Genomic DNA, 22,276 nt, shown 5'->3' on the forward strand with positions numbered 1-22,276 from the left:
TGTCCGGGCTGTACCCCACACTATCTATCTATCTATCTATCTATCTATCTATCTATCTATCTATCTATCTATCTATCTATCTATCTATCTATCTATCTATCTATCTATCTATCTATCTATCTATCTATCTATCTTTAAATAATTCAAAATCACTATTTCTTTATTTTATGTCAGGCTAGTATTGATGATGCTTTAATGCAACACATCCCACCAGCTTACTGCTGGGTATTTTTTAATGAGGGAATCTTCAGCAGCTTTTACAGCCCTTTCTTACACCATTATTCTGCAGGACTTCTTCACATAGACTACAATGAGTTAGCATTCAGATTTTATGCTAAATCTGAAAGTCCATTGAGAAAGAACAATGTTCTCTTTTCCCAGAACCACTTGGCCTCTCTAGTATTTGGTCTGTTTGCCCAGGTGTGCCTGCAGACGTTAAAGCTTTGTTTCCGTGTTGCCTTTTTTGTGGATTAAAAGATGCCCCAGGCAGTGATGTGTGCAAAACTGCTAGAAGAAACAAAGTAATTCTGGTAATTTCCCTTTACATTTTTTAATATGGTTGAAAACTAGCCTGCAGACCTTCCTTGTGTCACCCTGACACGTAAACTTCTGCTTTCTTCCAAAATAAAGGCATAAATCTTACTAGTGGACAGGTTTCCAGTACATTAAGGTACATAGTAATCTGTCTCTCATAGCTGGTAGTAATGCCAGTAACAGTGACCTTTGCAAAAGGAATCCCAGCCCAGATACTGTCTTGTGTAAATAAGCATACAATGAGATGGCTGGGATGTGTGAAGTGGTGTGAGAGAAAGAAAAAAACAGAGAGAGAGAGAAAGAGAGAGAGAGAGACAGGAAAGCTTAAGTCCTTTAAGAGCAGACTTCCATCGAATTGGTGTGTGGTTAGAATGGTGTCAAGGTCATGGGAAAGGCCAAGTGGTCTGATTGCAGAGCACAAATGAGCGAATGTGTATGTCGCTTAGAAAATGCCCAAAGGAATTTGAGAGGAACAGTGGCGAGGGGCCGGCCACAATTTGTATGCTTTTTAATCTCACTCCAGACTAGGCTTCTGACACCTCAGCTTTTCACAAATGTAAAACATATATATATTTGGGTTTGTGTATCTCAGAAACCTGATATTAATATATTGTATGCAGAAAAAAAAATTATTTATAGGTATGTATATACATATACAGTATATAGAGATAATTTTATACATTCATAACATATTTCTTAGTGTGTGTGTATTTACCATAAATGTATACTCATACCCATCTGTACATTCATTCATCCATATATACATATAGTAAGATTATTTCTAAATGTATGAGTATGTGCCTATGTATGTGCTTACACACACATATTTATTTTGTTTTGTAAAGATTCTGCAAGTAAATGTAAATTAATTTTAGTCTTTGGAGACAACAAGTTTCCTTAAACTGTATAATTCTCTGCACATGACCTCTCTACTGATTTTTACCTTTCAAAAGAACAAAAGAAAGAAAATTTGCAAACAAGAGGAGATCAATGATTCCCCACATGACCAGCTATATTCTTTCCCATTTCTCTAGAATTGAGTTCAGATGTCCTAATGCACCCCTTGTTCACTTACCTGATGGCAGAAATTAATCACAGTGCAAAACAGCTCTTGTACCACAAGTTGTTTACAAAGCCTCATTGATCAGTGACACACACTTCCCTTACAGTCCCAGAAACACTGGCAGGGCTTTAGCTGGAGGCCATGTCGGGGCACTGTCAGCTGTATGCACATCCTGAGAAGTTACATGGCATCCTAGTCCTCTGGCAATAAGCCTTCTTTGAAACATAGAATTTGATACTGAAAGTGCTACAATGTAGTAAAGAGAGCATAGAAAAAGGAATAAAAAAGGATTAAAGCTCTGTAAACACTGAACATGTATGCCTACCCATATTAATTCTGCATTATTTAATATTTGTACTTTTTATTAAGAGTACAAATCTTAAGAAGGTGAGGCACAGTTCAGACAAAATACAATCCATGTGGCATTGCAAACATTATGGTTAAAAAACAAAGGAAAGTTCAACCAAGCTAAATATTCAATTCAATAGCTATCCATCTCCAGAAACTGTCAACAATTACCTGAGCGTAAGACAACAACAACAACAATGACAACAACATTTATTTATATAGCACATTTTCATACAAAAAGTAGCTCAAAGTTGCTTTACATAATGAAGAAAAAAAGAATAAAAGCACAAAAAAGAAATTAAAATAAGACAACCTTAGTTAACATAATAAGGAGTAAGGTCCGATGGCCAGGGTGGACAGAAAAAACAAAAAAAAACTCCAGAAAGCTGGAGAAAAAAATAAAATCTGTAGGGGTTCCAGGCACACGAGACCGCCCAGTCCCCTTTGGGCATTCTACCTAACATAAATGAAATAGTCCTCTTTGTAGTTAGGGTTCTCACGGAGTCACTGTCAAGAATTCAATTAATCTCAGCAATATCAGGTGTATGCAGGGTAAGGACATAGCCAATTCACATAGATAGATAGATAGATAGATAGATAGATAGATAGATAGATAGATAGATAGATAGATAGATAGATAGATAGATAGATAGATAGATAGATAGATAGATAGATAGATAGATAGATAGATAGATAGATTCTGTCACACACACTTCAGGGGTCGTCAAGTAGTAATTCCACTCTGAACCATGGGTCGGTGCTGTCACTTAATGCCTTTTCTCTTCCACCCTCTGCAGAACGGTGATTGAAGGACACAACACCAAAGAAGTTACTTCCAGCCTATGACTTCCTGAACCCTCCTCTTCTGCTCTTCTATCCTGTAAACTGACTTCACATCTATCTTGGAGTTACTCGACTTGTATCTGCAGAAGTCATCACCATATTTACTGTGTGTTTTTTTGTTCAATCTGCTTCAGTTATATGGGGATCACCTTTGGTTGCCCAAACACATTATAATATTTTGCGTTTATTCATTTCACAGCTCTTACACAGCACATATATAGAGTCAGGTCTATAAGCATTGAAATAGTGACACTATTTTTATAATTTTGGCATTGTATGCCACCACAAGGATTTAAAATAAAGCAATCATTCAGGTTTAATTTAAGGGTTTTACCAAAAATATTGCATGGGCCATCTGGAAATGACGGCCATTGTTCTACATAGTCCCCCATCTCCAGGGGCTCAAAAGTATATGGACATTTGACTGACAAGCTGTTCCATAGCCAGATGGGAGCAGATCCCTCATTTTTAGCAGGCAAAAGTTCTTGAATTGATTCCAAGTGTGGAATTTACATTTGGAAGCTGTCACTGTGAACTATCAATATGAGGTCCAAAAAACTGGCCATGCATGTAAAAACATTCCATCATTAGGCTGAGAATACAAAACAAACCCTTTAGAGAGAGAGCAGGAACACAAACAGTGCTCAAATCAACCATTTGGTATATTTTTAAAAAGAAGGAACGCACTGGTGAGCTCAGCAACACCAGAAGGTCTGGAAAATCACTGAAGACAACTGTGCTGGGTGATTGTAGAATTCTGTCCTTGGTGAAGAAGAACCCTTTCACAGCATGTAGATGAACCAAGAACACTCTCTGGGAGGTAAACATATCATTGCCAAAATTTCCAATCAAGAGAAGACTTCATGAAAACAAAGACAGAGGGTTCACCACAAGGTGCAAAACACAGGTAAACCTCAAGCATAGGAAGGGCAGAGTAGACTTGCCAGATAATATTTTTAAAAAGCCTGTCCAGTCCTGGAACAATTTTCTTCGGACAAAGGAAACTAAGATCAATATATACCAGAATGTTGGAAAAAGAAGAGTATGGAGTAGAGGAGAAACGGTTCATGATCTGATGAATACCACATCATCTGTGAGACATGGTGGAGGCAGTTTTGTGGCATGATCATGTATGGCTGCGAATGAAATTCAGTCACTAGTGTTTATTGATGATATGACTGTAACAGGATGAATTCTGAAGTGTACAGGGCTATACTGTCTGCTCAGATCCAGACAAATGCTGAAAAACGTCTAGGACAGATGACACTTCACAGTACAGTTGGTCAATTAGCCAAAACATACTGCGAAAGAAAACCAAGTGTTTTTCAAAGCTAAAAAGTGGAACATTTTTCAATGGCCAAGTCAATCAACTGATCTCAACCGAATTGGACATGCATTTCAGTTACTGAAGATGAAACTGATGGCTGAAAGTCCAACGAACAAGCTGCACCTGAAGACAGATGCAGTAAAGGCCTGGCAAAGTGACACTAGGGTGGAAAACCAGCAGTTGGAGATGGCCATGGGTTCCAGACTTCAGGCAGTCAATGACTGTAAAGGATTTTCAACTAAGTACTGAAAATTATTATTACATTCATGATTATGTTGGTTTGTCCAAATTCTTTTGAGCCCCTGAAAAAAATTGGGGGACCATTTATGAAATTGTCTTTTCTAAACAGATCATTCAATATTTTTGTTAAGCCCCTTGAATTAAAGCTGAAAGTCTTTACTTCGATCATATCTTGATTTCTTTATTTCAAAGTAAACTTTTATATACTTTTGAAGCCCATTATAACCGGATCTTATATTATTGGTCATTCAATATTTTAAAATACATAGGATCATATGTGAAAAGAATGTTTTGTCAAATTTTAATTTTCAACACATTTATTAAAAATTGCATTACAAATTATAAATTGCAAGTTTTTTCAATACAAAATACATTATTTGAATAAGAAAAAAATATTAAGAATTCTAGTATGATTATCATTCTTTATTTTTAATCAGAGCTATTAATCAATTAATGTGAAGCAATTGTATAACTACATTTGGTGGCTTTATTTTTGGTTCCAATTATTTGACTAAAATAAGTAGTTTGTTTCTTAAAGCCAGAAACAGCCATCTTTATAGCTTCATTTTTCTCATCAGAGTTTTTTAACGTGGATTGATGTTTAGTTTTATAATATCTTTGTACAGTTGACGTATGATACACAACACTTTCACATGATAACACACACACAACACAGTCCTTTTGTTGTACAAATCCATATTAATTCATCCAAGGGTCTTGAAAAGAGCGAACATCGTTACATTTTTGTCTTTTATGAGTAATTTTAGGGCAGTATATTACCTAATAATAACAAGAGGTTTGTTTTAATGTACCAAGGCCTGCACATGGTTTCCATTTACAAGTGAGTCACATGCGCAAAATGTAGCTGACGGCACGAATTCATGCATTGTAATTTAAATATAATATTTTACTATATTTCAATTCAATCAGTGTGCCATTGAAAATCGTTCCGTGTACCACGCTTGCCACATGTGCTTTAGGTTGCTGACCCCTGTGGTAGTGTACAGAGCCAAAATTATAAAAATTGTGTCACTGTCCAAATACTCATGTATCTGACTATATGTGTTCTATTAATGTTGCTCATGTTACATATTAAACTGAAGTCATGAGGTTGTTCAAAAAAGAAAATAGGGGGTCTCAGGTATATTATAATTATATAACAATTACACATCATTGCCACAGTTGGTACTGGGCAAACATTCAATTTTTTCTGAAGTTACACATTTCATCAACTTAGCACTCTTTACATGTGAGACAGTGTGATAAATCTTATCAAATATAAATAAATGACACTTTAATATAACCTTTAACATAACTTTCGGAATAGGTGACAGACTAGTTCAATTTTACATTTACAAATTAATAATTCACTTTTGCAAAATGCAGAAACAAAATTAATATCTTTATGAATACATTGTATTACAATTTGCATATTAACAATGAATGATGTTAAATGAATACATAGATAAAATACAGCCTTCTCTGTAGTTACCACTATCCATCCATCCATCCATTTTCCAACCTGCTGAATCCGAATACAGGGTCACGGGGGTCTGCTGGAGCCAATCCCAGCCAACACAGGGCACAAGGTAGGAACCAATCCCGGGCAGGGTGCCAACCCACCGCAGTAGTTACCACTATGGAGAGGGAAATCATCAGAAGCCTTAGCCATACAAACTAAAATCTTAAACAATCAGTAGAATTTTCTAAAAAAAAAGGCATACTCAAAATTTAAATAATCGAAAATATAAAACAAGCATATCAGTTATTAGTACAAAGTTTAAAACAATAAAATTGCAAAATCAAAAACTACATTTAATTGTAAAAAAAAAAAAAAGCCCAAAATACAAATTAAAAAAAATCCAAGCTGTAACATAAAAAAGTACATCAAAAGAGAGTTTAGAGCACAGTTAAAGTAAGCTAATGTCACTGCAAAGATGCAGGGGCTGTCTGAGATATTTATCCTGCTCAGGGGCTGCGGCTATCTAATTACAGCACCTGAGGCTTTACCCTATTATGAGATCCCTCCCCCTCGCGTTATCAAATATAATAACATAATGGAAAAAATGCAAAGTGGTATTACCTCAGTTAACAGGAGAAACAAAGACAATATAAATAATAATTAAATAACAACTACCAAAAATTAAAGTCAAAAAAGAAAGAAATCAGAATACAGAACCTCAACAAAACCAAACCCAGGGATCCACAGAAAAGCATGACAGTCTCCACTCAAAATATTTCTTCAGATGGCTAAGTGAATATCTTTAGACATACAAATTCTCTCTCTTAATAATGGTAATGGTGAGTAAGAAGTTTTTCAATTCTGCTGAACAGTTTTTTCTCACCAAAGCCAAAATGAGAAATGCTGAATAGAGAATATAACGTAAAACAGATAGAAATGCCTTGCGAAAACATGCTGCTTTATCATACATTGTGATGCTACTTCATTTGATTTGCATTAGGAACAAACAAAAGAAAAATGGTGAAAAAGTTAAGCAAAATAGCCTTAATTAATTAGACAACAGGAGCCAAGCACATGACCATTAAGAAAAACTTCTAAAAATATGTTCAGGAAAATGGAAAAGGGGAATTTTCTTTTCATATTTATTTATTGAGTACTATTTCTGTCTCCCACCTATCAACTCCTAAAGTACATTACATATTATCTTCATGTAAATCTATTATTGCCTTACTACACTTTTTTAATGGCACCATTTCATTCTGGGTTGGGTTTTCTGCATATTAAGCTGGTTCGTTGTGCTTTGAAAAATGTTCCTAATTTGTAGGGAAAAATAAGTGGAATATTTTAATGTATTGTAGTCTACCTAGCAGGACAGTAACAGATTAAGAACATCTAGACTTAGCCTGTGTAATTGTATGCAACAGGACTCTTTTTAAAATTAGTGACGCATTTGTATTTCACAAATCATCTATTCATTGTTATTTACTGTAAGGAACCTGTTACAAATCTAAATAAATAAAGCTTCTTTCTGGAACCTTCATATGAATTTGTCTTTTGGGAATCAAAAATGGCATCCCACTGAAGAACCACTCTGGCACCTTTATTTTTAATTGCTTTAAGTTATAAAATGGTTCCTTGCCTTTCAAAATAATTAAAAGTGTTCTATGTACTGTCCATAGCCCACTTCTGTCTTTCTATTGCATCATTACCATGTGATTTCGCTTTCCAGGTTGCTTATTTCTTTCATCTCTGTATTACCATATAATTGTCTCAACAACTGCAATCACCTTTTACTGTGTCTCAAACATCAAACAAGTCAAAATATGCTGAGCTTTACCTCAGAAAATCAGTATGGCAAGTTTAAGGTACATTTTCATTTTTAAAAAAGTGATGAAACATTAAGGTTCTAAATAATGAAGCCTACTCACAAAATAAATTGCTAAATGAAAGAAACCATTTCTATGCTAATATTGTATTTAAAAAAGTTATGTAAAGCATGCGTTATTTACTTGCAAATAGAGTTTTGTTCAGCTATTTCATGCTAATAACACAGTTGGCTAAAATAAAAACTTTGCTATGAACCTCATAGTTAAGTTTTAAAGCACACATATGTACAGGCATACATTTTGCTATTTTTAGATGTTTTATATTTTATACTTTCTGAGTAAACTAAACAATTCTAGACATCAGGACTAAAAGTAGTTATATGACCAGGATGCAGATTGCCCTCACTAAACACACAATATAAAAGAACTCTTTAAAGAGCCATATAAAATAATTTTTTTTTTACAGTTCTAAGGAAACCAATAAAGTATTAGGTAATGCTGTTTCTGGTGAAGTAAACAGTCGTTAAACAAGGTAGCTCCTTGGCAGTTACAAGAGAGATCAAAGAAAACGCTCTTAGAAAGGCTGGGCTACAAAGAAACACAAGAAGCAGAAGGCAAACGTTAAGACAGTCATCAAAGTTGGATCTCTCACACAGATATACAGTATGTTTTTGCAGCTAGACAGGCATATGAGTGGCACAAAAGAAGAAAAAGACCCAGCACAAGGCAAATTTAAGAAGTAGAACTTACTAAAGAACACTCCAAGTATTAGTGAGGACTGATAAAGACTATCAGGGCATGGTAAATCCTGTGACTAAGATATAATAATTCTAAGGGCATCAAAATGACAGGAAGACCATGAAGGTCTGCCAGGACATTAGTAGATTTCACCCAGGCTACTAAGCTGCAGGCAAGGACACTTACTTGGACAGGTTAAACCCTTGCTGTATGTTATGGAGTAGACTGTAGGCATTCTGGAATCTGTCAGGCATGCCATACCTTTTAACTGCAAACTAAAAATCATGCATATCCCAGGGACTTTACCAAAGAGTTCCTGAAACCAGAAGTAATTCTAAAGATGGACATGACAGTGAGGTCTGAGTCAAGAAAAGAGATGACCAAAAGCTTGAATGGAAGGATTATATGTTGCATGGCAAAACTTCTGAAAAAGGAAGTATGAGAAAAACAGTAACATTTTAGATTAGGTACTATCCATAATGCATACGTTAGTCACATACTATTATGCAACGAGACATTAATAAAGGCATATTTATATCTTACTGAAACTTACAAAGCATCAATAAAGTGGTTATTCTCTGTGTAAGGTGGAATACTGAAAACTTCACTTTGTTGGCCTATATGGGTGTAATATGTTTATTAGTACTGCATACTTTAGTAGTGAACCCTAACCCTAATTGAATGAGCATGGTTTTAACTGTATAGATGGATTACCTACAATTTTAACCATTTTAAATTTTATAATTTTAAGGTGTAAATTACGATGGATGGGTTTTAGGATAATTTAAAATTAATTTTAATAGTTGAATCAGTGTACCCGTGCTTTCAGAGATCTCCTCTAACCCAACCTAACCCTAATCTATCAAGATCAAGTGAGGTTCTCATATTCTCAATAATTTAATGAGTGCATCACAAGCCTTTAATAGGCCACACTGTGGAGATTTGAATAACCACTCAACTGACACTTTGTAAAGTGTTAGTAATTCTAAGGAAAGCCTTTGATAAGGTCTTGTTACATAACAGTATGGGACTAATAGATGCATTATAGATATATCTCAAGTAAGGTTTACAGAGAAATCAGAAAGTGAATGAGAGATCACAACTATGTTGACTGGACATGTTGCAGAGCCTTTCCTAGTCAGGAACTGATACCAGTATATTCTGGCTCAATAGTGCAACTATGGCCTTTTAAATGTATTTTCTCCTAATAGTCATCCCTTCCTGGTGTGTTTTTTAGTCTTTAGTGACAGTTAGTGATGTCCTGAAATTAAAATTCTTAGCCAAATTTCAGATAACACTGGACCAAATACCAAATATGGAATATCTTTTTTCCAATTGTTTTTTGCACATTTGTTTCTGTTCTATTGTATAAGTCCTAAATTAAATCAATTTCATTTTTGATTTATTCATTTCAATCAAACTGAATTATGAAAATTCAAGTTAATTAAAATTATTATTGTTTATTATTGATGTCAGTCTTTTCAAAGGATATATATTTAGAAAACTGACCTTCTAAATTAAGAAATAAATAAAAACACAATATATGGCACAACATATCTATTCATGATGCACCCAGCCATTGATAAATTGTTTGTGTGCTTTCAATATTTTATAATTTTAAAGTTTAACATATTGCATTCACCAAGTTGGGGTTGTTCATAATGTTAACGTATGTGAGCAGAGTTAGCTCGTCAGGGTGGTTTGTCCACTTTTTGACAGGCAAGTCGTACAGATCCCCACTGTTTAATAAGTTTAACTTGTTTAAATAATGCAGTTTCTTGAAGTATTACTGGTGTTCTTAATGCTGACAAACTAATGCAATCCTGTGAAAAGGGGGCCCACGCCCCAAGATGCAATGCGGTGTGACACTGATTTCCAATCAGGGTTGCCAGACGTTGCAATTTGAGCAGAACTGTCCTGAGTTCAACAGACAAATCCCGAGTCCTGCATTGCCATTGAAAATCCTGACTGAACAAAAATTGTATGTAAAAAAAAATCTTAATTCAATTTTAATATTTAATATCTAGTTAAATAGTTTTGCTAAATTTTTGTAGACAGCCTGGCGTACCACCTTTTATTAATAAAATGTATAACTGAATTGTGTGTGGACATTGTGTGCTTGTGTCACTGTACATTTCTTGTGCTCATCATAGCTGCTCGTGCTTGTGTGTAATTTTTTTTGAAAGTGCAGTGATACTGATAAAGACCTTTTGACTAACAAGGTAAATCGTATCTGCATATCTGCATTTTATTTACATATATTGTGTTATATTATATGAAACATAAAACATGTCACAAATTATACCTAACATACCCATTCTCTTTTATATACAGTATGTACTTATTTACATATACTTATATGTTTAGATGATACAAGTCTATAATTATAATTTAATTAAAATATTTTTTTATCTTCCTTAGTTCATTAACATCTTCTTTTTTGGTTGCTCGAAATGGTGGCTGTCCTGATCTGCGATTTTGGATGTCTGGCTACTCATTTCCCAATAGAACAAAACTAGAGTAGGACAGCAACAGAAACAGCATCAGATATTTAGCCAAAAAAATTGTCATTTTTACTCATTTGGCTGGACACTAAATATGATAGTTTTTGCCATTTTCAGTAGTATGAGTTCTGTGGAAAGGGGTGTGTAATGCTCCCAAAATCTTTACAAAAGGACAAAGGTCCAAGTCTTTAGAGTCCCAGTGCTTCATTTTGCTACATGGTTGCAAGTCATGGACGGTATCCAGTAACCTAAGATGAAGACTAGATTCCTTTGGTCCTGTGTCTCTTCAGAGAATCCTTGTGTACTGCTGGTTTGACTTTATGTCGAATGAGCGTGTTGCTCACGGAGTTCCAAATGAGGTGCATTACCTGCATTGTGAGTGAACGTCAGTTATGACACTATGGTCATGTGACTCAATTCCCCAAGAGTAATCCAGGTCACAGGATCGTCATTGTTGAGGACCCAAGCGGCTGGACCAGGCCAAGGGGACACCAAAGTAACACCTGGCTGTAGCAATTAGATGGCTATTTCTGGAGGGTGGAACTGGACCACTTGTCTGCCTTGGGGTTGGCAACCCAGATCCTGAGTTTTTTCATTGTGTAGTGGGTGTGGCAATGTGCTGTAGCAGTCAATGCATGCTCCCCAACCTGACCTGTCCTGAGTAGCTAAATATTAGTGCATCCTTAGTGATCTGCATAGGTGTCCTCATCATCAAATCACCTTTTAGTTTTTCTGTCAGAAAAACAGATGTTTATGATCCCTTCAATCTTTCTTACCAATGACTAAGATGGGGTATATGCATGTGTTTGCACACACAGTAGTTTTTAATTATTGCAGAGTAGTGTTATGTGATCATTTTTATCTTTTTCTCAATTGAATTTTATTATCAGTAATTGTTAAACTGTTAAATATAATGAAACCAACAAAGACCTTAGCCTGCAAAAATATTTCCAAATATTTTGTTATTAAAGTAAAAAGCAACTTGTGCCAATAAAAATGTGACACAATTTTAGTTCTTAAAGATACTAATTTATAAAATTTTGCTTACAATACCTTACTTTAATCAAAAATAATTTTAACAAATATTCATCTAACAAGCATTAAATAGAAATTAAAGTAGATTAGGTGTTACTCACCAAAAGGGTGTGAAGTAGTTTGCTCTGTAGTTCACTATGAAAAAGCCACTAATGGATTTAGGTATACTGAGAGCAAGAAAATATATGTGTAGTATTGGAAATTAACCCTATAGAGGCCCGTGGTCACTGCCAGGGGGCACCCAGATGCCAGGAGAGCCCTGGTCCTCAGCACTTCCGCCACACCCGGAAGTGCTGGGGGGACAAAGACCAGGGACAGCTGGAATACTTCCGAGTGCACAGTCCCTGGTGTGGCGGAAGTGCCGGCAGAAGATCATTGGGAGGCACCTGGAGCATGTCCGGGTGAAGATAAAAGGGGCCACCTCCCTCCATTTGATGGCTGGAGTCGGGTGGAAGAGGACAGAGCTCAGAGGAGAGGAGTGGAGGCAGTCAGGAAGAGAGAGAAAGGCATTGAGAGATGCCTGGACTGAGGGTGTTTGGTATTGGGTACTGGGTTGTGTGGGACACTGTAAATATTGTACAGAATGAATAAATGTGTGTTTGGGTGCAAACCAGTGGTGTCTGCCTGTTTGTGTCCGGGCCAGTCGCCATATATATATATATATATATATATATATATATATATATATTTATTTCTGCCTTTCATCTGTAGAGTTTATAACTGAACATGAGGCATTTTATTTCCCAAAACCTCTAATCCCCTACTCTGAATCACTGTGCACTGTCACCCTGGGCAAATCACCTATAACCTACCTGTGCTCCACTTGTAACAAAAAATATTTAAATGTGTTGTGATTTTATTAGCGGCCAAGTATACAACAATAATTTATTATGTGGAAAACCTGAGAAAAATATAGGAATCAATCCCATCTTTCCAGGTCACATTCTACCTCCTTAAAAACCTTTTTTAAAATAATGTGAAGAGATGAACAGATTATCCCTCCAAGGTAAAAAAGAATAGTTTATACACTTAAATTGTCAAGTTTCTATAACGGAGGCTTAACCATATTGATTATGTAACCTGAAATCTGTACAGATATATCAAACATGCCTAAAACTTGAGGCAACTAGAAATATTCCAGGCAAACAATAATAAATCATCGATATAACAGGAGATATGATGGATAGAGTCATTAATCATAATATGATAATGGCCTATAGCTTTAGCTGGTGGATCTAAAGATAAAATAAGCAAAAAAAAATTGGAGGACATCCTTGTAGTATATTTCTAAAAACAAAATTCACAAAGGCAAACATGTCTTATAAATATTAAGGCTGACAGGATTGAATCATGGTGATAAAATAATCTCCAAGTTACAAATGGCAGGTAATCTGTGATGGAGGACCAAATTAATACAGTAACAAGAACACTTTAGCTTAATGTGAAGAACTATATTAAAAGATAATGGTATTAGTCTGTGTGTTGCTCCTTCTACTTATTCTTTTGAGAAGCAACTATGAGCCATTATTGTCACATGATATATATATAACATACTAGGAAACACTCAGACTGCCAGTTCTCCAAGAAAGGTGAATCATGCAATACTTTTTCTTCCTACTATCAGAGTTATTGTGAAAAGTTCTCCTTAAATTCATGCCATGAACTCTGTACCATGGAGCCTGTCTGAAAAGGCGGTGGGCCACAGTTTTAGCAAGATGCACTTCTTCTTCTTCTTCTTCTTCTTCTTCTTCTTCTTCTTCTTCTTCTTTCGGCTGATCCCGTTAAGGTTGTCACCGCGGATTATCTTTTTCCATATCTTTCTGTCCTCTGCATCTTGTTCTGTTACACCCATCACCTGCATGTCCTCTCTCACCACATCCATAAACCTTCTCTTAGGCCTTCCTCTTTTCCTTTTACCTGGCAGCTCTATCCTTAACAACCTTCTCTCAATATACTCAGCATCTCTCCTCTGCACCTGTCCAAACCAACACAATCTCGCCTCTCTGACTTTGTCTCCCAACCGTCCAACTTGAGCTGACCCTCTAATGTACTAATTTCTAATCCTATCCATCCTCGTCACACCCAGTGCAAATCTTAGCATCTTTAACTTTGCCACCACCAGCTCTGTCTCCTGCTTTCTGGTCAGTGCCACCGACTCCAACCAATATAACATAGGTAGTCTCACTACCATCCTGTAGATCTTCTCTTTCACTCTTGCTAGTATGCATCTGTCACAAATTACTCCTGACACTCTTCTCCATTCACTCCACCCTGCCTGCACTCTCTTTTTTACCTCTCTTCCACGGTCCCCATTACGCTGTACTGTTCCTAAGTATTTAAACTCATCCACCTTCACCAACTCTACTCCCTGCATCATTACCATTCTACTGACCTCTCTCTCATTCACACATGTATTCTGTTGTTGTGGTCCTACTGACCTTCATTCCTCTCCTCTAAAGAGCATATTTTCACCTCTTCAGGGTCTCCTTAACCTGATCCCTACTCTCACTGCAGATCACAATGTCATCAGCAAACATCATAGTCCACGGGGATCCTGTCTAATCTCATCTGTCAACCCGTCCATCACCAATTGCAAATAAGAAAGGGCTCAGAGCCGATCCCTGAAGTAATCCCACCTTCAACTTGAATGCATCCGTCACTCCTACCGCAGACCTCACCACTGTCACACTTCCCTCATACATATCCTGTACAACTCTTACGTACTTCTCTGCCACTCCTGACTTCCTCATACAATACCACAACTCCTCTCGAGGCACCCTCCAGGTCCACAAATACACACTGCAACTCCTTCTGGCCTTCTGTATACTTCTCCATCAACATCTTCAGAGCAACAATGTCTGTATATTTAGTCTAACCTCTCAATTTGTGCAGCTCTGTGTCAGAGGGGGACACTTTTTACATTTTTTTTGTGCACTGGGTGGTTCCATTAGGCACCCACTGTTGGGACTGGGGGTGAGAAGTTAAAAGGCTGTCTGTACTTATTAATGGTATTTGCTGTCTTGCAAGGGAGTCACTGCTTTGAAGTCTGGCCTTAGAGAATGTTTGTATTTACCTGGCTTGGAAATATTGGTTCCTAATCAGCATATCTGTACTTATTAGTGGTATTTGCTGTCCTGCAAGGGAGTCACTGCTTTGAAGTCTGGCTTTGGTAGAATGTCTGTATTTACCTGGCTTGGAAATATTGGTTCCTAATCAGCATATCTTTACTTATTAATGTTTGGTAACCATACATTTTGTTAACTTGTGTTTTTATTAATTGTTAAACCCAGGCAATTTAGATGTGCCATTGATTAAACTGTTTGTCCAGGACTGACTACAGCAGGGACTGAAGTAAATATAAACTTCTGGGCAGCAGAAGGCAGGAGGGAGAGTCCACAGGAAACGCTGCTAAGACACTCGGACAGGACAGAGGGGATCACAGGCAGGCAAGGGTACCTGGCTGGCACGACGTGAGGCACAAGGACGGCAACATTTACTTCCAGGGAGGAAGAGACAGCTCCACAAGGAGACGCCAGTTGTGGGTCCAGCGAAAGAGGGAAGCCGCATGAGAGGACCAAGCGAAGCTGACAGACGAGGAATGAGGCATGCCTAGGTCCCAGCCACACAAGGAGCCCAGAGTGGAAGAAAAAGGAACAACGAAGAGACGCTGACAGGGAGTCAACAATTTGACACAACTTCTGCCGGGGAACAGAGTGCATCCATGGACAGTTGAACAATTAAGTGTTGGGGTAACACAGTGCCCAAACTGGACTCTGCACCACTAAAGGTTGTATCCTACAATTCTTGTATTTACGGACTTTTAGAGTGTGGACTGTGTATTTTCCTTTTAAAAAAAAGGAAATTAATTCCTGATATGTTTAGGTTCTGTTATGTTCGTTTATCTTTTTAATGTACCTTATATTGTCTTGTACAATAGAACTTACTGTTGTTTTTTTTCTAAATTACTGTTGTGTCATTCATTGTGTGTTTACTCACCACCCAATTTAAAGAAACCTGTGTGCTGTTATTGGTAAATTTCAGGAGTTCCCAGTCTCTTAATAAAACTGGGTGGCGTAGTCGGATATTTTAATGGTGTCTAAGTTAGATTACCTATAAGTGTGACCAGACACCTGTGACATCTGTCCTGCTGTCTGAAATGGATCTTGTAGGTTTTTTTGTAGTACAATGATGTGTGTGGCTTGGATTTTTGATCAGAATGTATGACTTTTGCTTGCAATGAAAACAACCAGTCTGCTGTAAAGACCCCATAAGGTGTCAGTTTGTGCAGGCAGCTGTCCTTGTTTGTTGTGCCTACATTGTATATTCCATAACTGATTCCCATCTGATTGGAACTGTACAATATACTTCACTTTCTCAATATGTCACTATACGACAACCACATTGCCCACACCTGGCATACTACCTTGAACCCAGGACATCAATAGTCATGAAACAGAGATAGACTGGAGAACACACATGCACAGCAAGGGATGATGCAAATGTGCTTAGTGTCCAATGAAAAAGTGCAGTGCAGATCTTTCATAAACAAATCAACACTCCATGACAAAAGCAGTCTTATGTGAGGAAGTTAAAATCAGCAAGGAGTAAGTCAATAAATAAGCCATTATAACCAAGGATACAAATCACAAGCCGGAATCACTTTTAAAATCCTGTGCTCTCTCTTTTCACCACACTCACCCATCACAGGTATACTCAATGGAGCCAAAACCCTGACAAAAACATTCCCCTCCCTGACGTCTCTCCCATCCCAGCCATCATCCCGGGGCGTCTACCGGGACATGCTGAGCCTTACTGTGTCTCTCCTGTCATTTTGTCATTAGCAGGATCCCTAGGAGCCCTGATCCCACCTGCTTTCAGCTGTGCAAAAGGAGTAATTGGGAACACTTCTGGAACACCTTTCACGCAGCACTGGGATGTTTACCAAGACCACTTTGCCACTTTCCCACCAGCTCATCTTTCTCTCATCTTTTTTCTCAAAGCCTCCTCAGTTTTTTTCTCTTTGGCCCTTATTTCAATTTTGCACACTGATCTTTCTCTCCAGACTTCCTTTATTCTCCTATGGGTGCAACATACACAGAGTAGCGATGTGAAACAGTTCACCAAATCAAGCAATCAGCTTGTCTCCACACCGAACACAATGCAGCAACCCAGCACTATTTTTATTCTAAAATCTGAACACTGCTATGGACCAATAAAGTGCATCACCACATGGAGCTGTTCTTTTGCTGTCAGCTATCGCATGGCTAGTCTTTTTGGCGAGTGCTAAACCCTTAGCATTTTATATGTATACATAAACCATTAACTAAAATATTAAGAGCAAGTTGACTACCGCCATAAAATATAGGAGCATCATATAGTTTCATGTTCGTTGTTTAATAAAAACTTTAAAAATTTTTCAATAAAGCATCCATCCATCCATTATCCAACCCGCTGAATCCAAACACAGGGTCACGGGGGTCTGCTGGAGCCAATCCCAGCCAACACAGGGCACAAGGCAGGAACCAATCCTGGGCAGGGTGCCAACCCACCGCAGTCAATAAAGCATATAACATAAAATTGCCTAGAAATGTGAACAAATTTAAGTAAATTACAATTTATATATATATATATATATATATATATATATATATATATATATATATATATATATATATATATATATATATATATATATATATATCTCTATAGTGAATTTCCCCTTGGGATTAATAAAGTATCTATCTATCTATCTATCTATCTATCTATCTATCTATCTATCTATCTATCTATCTATCTATCTATCTATCTATCTATCTATCTATCTATCTATCTATCTATCTATCTATCTATCTATCTATCATTACCTTGAACAGTTTACCAATTTAAAATAGTCTTATAAGATCAAAAGTGCAAATTAACAAAGAAATTAATAGAAAGGGTAAAGTAACAGCAAACAAACAAACACACGTCATCATTCCCTGGGCCTTCCTAATATGGGTCTCCATACTCCTTAAGATATGTCAATTTCAAAAAGTGAACCTTTTCATCTTCTACTCCTCTCTACTTACTTTCCCAGCATCCAGTTGAGTATTAACACTAACCTTTTAAGGCCCTTGCATGGGTCACTTTGGGTCTGTACCATATCACCTGTGGGTTCTGGGCATCTCTATGTACTGGTGCTGTGGTGGAAATCCAGTTGCAGGAAGAAATAGGTCTGGAATATGCTGAAGCATGTAACGCAGGTCAATACCACTTTTGGACCCTTTTTTATTTCATGTACATGGAAGTAATGCATTTGATTTCTCTACTAGAGGCTGTGGGGTTCACCTTTATGTCAACCATGTAAGATATTTTATTTTTTTATTTTGTTCTTTATTTCGCCTTATTCATTTTCTTGTATTAGAAATTTGTTAGTTTTTGCATACCCCTTGGGGTCAGAGCAACCTTCATCCTTCTGGATACTAGCACAGATTCTTAGCCTCAGCCACCACTGAGGCCATTTTCAGCTAACTTCCCCATTTCCCATAAATTCTAGACGGGACCATTCTTTATCTGTCTTAGAATTAATTTGCTTGTTTAAGTAGTGACTCTGCAGTTACTGATTCATTCTGCTCCAAACGTGCTTGATGAGCTGAATGGCTTCTTCTTGTTTCTCTGTATTTGTTCTCCTATATGGTGACACACACATGTGCATCAGGCACAGTTTACAGGTTCAAAAGTAAATGTTTTTCAGGCAAGCCAGGGGTTGGCACTGTCCAGTAACACTCTCCTCTCTTCACTCTCTGCAGACCTTAATCAGAACCCGACTCTTAAAGACATCACTTCCACACCCCAAGATCCCACCTCTTCCTGTTCCAGTTATATAAATCTGCCACCACCTTGTCTTACCTTAGCTCAGGTTTGAATTTGTGTCTGTAAAGACGTTTTTCTTATTTTTGACTTATTTTCAAGTATACAGGGTTGCTAATTCCCAAAACCTTTATACTCATGATTGAGTCTTATTACAATGGTAATGACTTTATACCATCTACCTCCACTTCTCCATACAGTATTCATAATTGCTTCATATCCTTCTTTTCAGGGTATTATGTTAGCCTCCCTAAAGTCCTCTCCTCGGGACCTACCTTGTCATATTCCATCAACTTCTAGCATTGTGTTGAAAAGCTCCTTGCACCTTCTTAAAGATGGCATATTCCCTCTCTCTCCCATATTCAGTAAGCCTGTTTTCTCAATAGGTGGCCTGCCAAGTGTACTTCCTTCTTCACTGTGTATGACAATCAGTGTACCTGCACTGATTCTTACAGTGCGAGACTCATGTCTTTCCACTCTATTCAGGCTTACTTTAATTTTCAAATACAACCTTTTTTTTCTGCCTACAACTCTGATCAATTCTCGGAACGTGTGGGCTTCTGGTCATCTGCCAATTCAGTGTACTCACTCTCTTTCTTTCTCACTTCTGTTTGGTCCACAGATCTTTCCTCTGTTTCTCTCTGGTCCCATTGCTCATGGGATAGCATATTCTCTAGTATTAGATTCTCTCCAGAAATCCCAACTATCTGTACATAAAGTTAAGAATTCTGCATAGACATTAATCTATGTAAGCAGCTTCTTGTTAACCTCACTCTTGGTCCTCTTTACCCTTTGATACGCCTGGCACTCTTCTCTGCATGTTCTGACACTTCCATTCTGTGTTTTTCTTTGAGTCGCACATAAGATTCTTGTTATCTTCTTTTCTTAGTTTAAATACAACATATGTACCTCAAATTATCCTTCGTTTAGGCCTCTTTATGCTACTGCTTAATCCCCATTAATGTAAATTATTCTGCATTAGTACTCAGACAGCCAAACTCCATTTTGCTTCTTGCTGGAAGGCTCTTGAGCTTGTTGTTGTGGACAAGTGGCAGTTCTTCATCTATAATTTAATTTATCTTGAACTGTTTGCAAGTTGGACTACATCTGTTCAGTTGCTTAAATCTTGGTTTACTGTTGCCTCCTAAAGCCTTCCTTTAACAATGCTATTTTACGCTTTCTTAGGCAAGTTCGGTCATGATCTGTTTACCTTCTTTCTTCTTGGTACTGGGTTATCCCATAATATTTACACCTTGGCTGAAGGGTAGGATAGGGTGGATTAGGGTGAGTTGGGCTCAGGTTAGGGTTTTATGTTTAGGTCTGTTTCTTCTTGTATTTCATGTTTTCAATTTAATTAAAAAATTGTCAAAAATGTGACAATGGTTTATGTTATGAACAAGCTAAAAATACATTTCATTGATAACAGATATCCTTTGACTGTGTTGAATCTGCCCCTGATCAGTTAACATGGAGGGGTAGGATTAATGATCTGATGAGGCATACTAGGAACAGTAGGGGAACTCTCACAAAAAAAAAGGTTCCACCGCAAAAATGCTACTTCAAGAAAACAGCAATATAAATGTAATGCACTCGCCAAAAAGAGACATGGATTAAATAAATTGAAATAGGGAATGCCAAGACATAAAAAACTCTAACAGAGCTGGCAGAATTATAATCTGCAGATAACCCATGGCCAGAATGCCAGAAAATCAGAAACAAAGTCAAATTAACAATGCAAAGAGTTCTAATAACATTTTCGTACTAAATCGCAAACCAAAAGTCTTTTTGTTTAGTTTTTATCCTTAAGGTTGGACATAAGTAGTATCATGCCAGCATTTTACTGTTACATTTCTGTTTATTCTTTAATTAATTTTATGGATTAATTTAGATTGTATTTCATATTCTTTGTGTCTTTATGGAGGTTTTGGAATAGGGAGAATTCATATTTAAGGTTTATTTGGTACAAAAGGCACACAAAATATTTTTCATAGTGTGACACCATTGTGCTTCTTTTGGGTGTTGCCATTTTGTACTTCAGTTGTGTGTGGTTGTTAGCTGTGTTGCAATGCAGGACAACTGGAAGTCACAACCTGTCATGTTACTGAATTGATGGTATAAATGTCAAGGCTTATGTACTACCTGATTACTCAGGATTGGATAGAAATCTAAAAACTTTGAGAGTGTCTCTATATTCTTCATGATCTCAGAATTTGTGCAATGGTATTTTAATCACATCTTTGTTTAGGGATTTGGCTGCAATGTCAGATAGGGAAGATTCACGGTTTTGACCTTTGCTCATTTCATTTCCTGATTTCTATTTAAAAAAATCCCTGACTTTACTCCCTTAACTCATTACATTTTCATAGACAGGCCGTGATGAAATATGTCACATGTTTTATGCACAGTAACAACTTACAATACTGCTGAACGTGAAATTGCATCAGAAATACATAATAAGAATAAATCAGTATAATTCATAATGAGGACGGTGCAGTGGTAGCACTGCTGCCTAGCAGTAAGTGGACCAGGGTTTGTGTTCCAGGTCCTCCCTACTTGGAGTTTGCATGTTCTTCCCATCTCTGTGTGGGTTTCCTCCCACTGTCCAAAGACATGCAGGTTAGGTGAATTGGCAACATTGACTTGGCCTGTGTGTATGTGTGTGCCTAGCGATGAACTGGCACCCTATCCAGGGTTTGTTTCTGCCTTGTGCCCAGGCTCCGGCACCCCACCACAACCCTGTTCAGGACTTAGTGAGTTACAAAATGATTGACAAAAATAACATTCAGAATCAAATCATATTACAGTTTTTCTCAGTTGCTTTGGTGCATTTCTCGCAACAGACTTAACATTTGCATAACAGCGAGTGCATTTCTCAAAACACTTAGTGCAAATGGAAAAACATCATGGATGACCAGCAAAAGCAGGTAACCTCTTCAAAATCCTTAATCCATGCCTTAAAAACAAGTATTTACATCGCTGAATATGTCAGTGCCATCAAAATGCCAAGTCCATGAATCATCGTCCACGGACATGACAGCCAAAATGTAAAGTAATGTTATCAATATAAAATTGGCACAATCTAAACATTTTCTGATGCACAAAACATCTGAATGACAAGGGCAGGGAACATAAAAATACAAAACACTAATTGCGGGATATTGATTCAAGAAGGGGCGGCACGGTGGCACAGTGAGTAGCGCTGCTGCCTCGCAGCTGGGAGACCTGGGGACCTGGGTTCGCTTCCCGGGTCCTCCCTGCGTGGAGTTTGCATGTTCTCCCCGTGTCTGCGTGGGTTTCCTCCGGGCGCTCCGGTTTCCTCCCACAGTCCAAAGACATGCAGTTAGGTGGATTGGTGATTCTAAATTGGCCCTAGTGTGTGCTTGGTGTGTGGGTGTGTTTGTGTGTGTCCTGTGGTGGGTTGGCACCCTGCCCGGGATTGGTTCCTGCCTTGTGCCCTGTGTTGGCTGGGATTGGCTCTGGCAGACCCCCGTGACCCTGTGTTCGGAT

Source organism: Erpetoichthys calabaricus, chromosome 2 (assembly GCF_900747795.2).
Source record: "Erpetoichthys calabaricus chromosome 2, fErpCal1.3, whole genome shotgun sequence".
In the NCBI taxonomy this organism is placed as follows: Eukaryota; Metazoa; Chordata; class Cladistia; order Polypteriformes; family Polypteridae; genus Erpetoichthys; species Erpetoichthys calabaricus.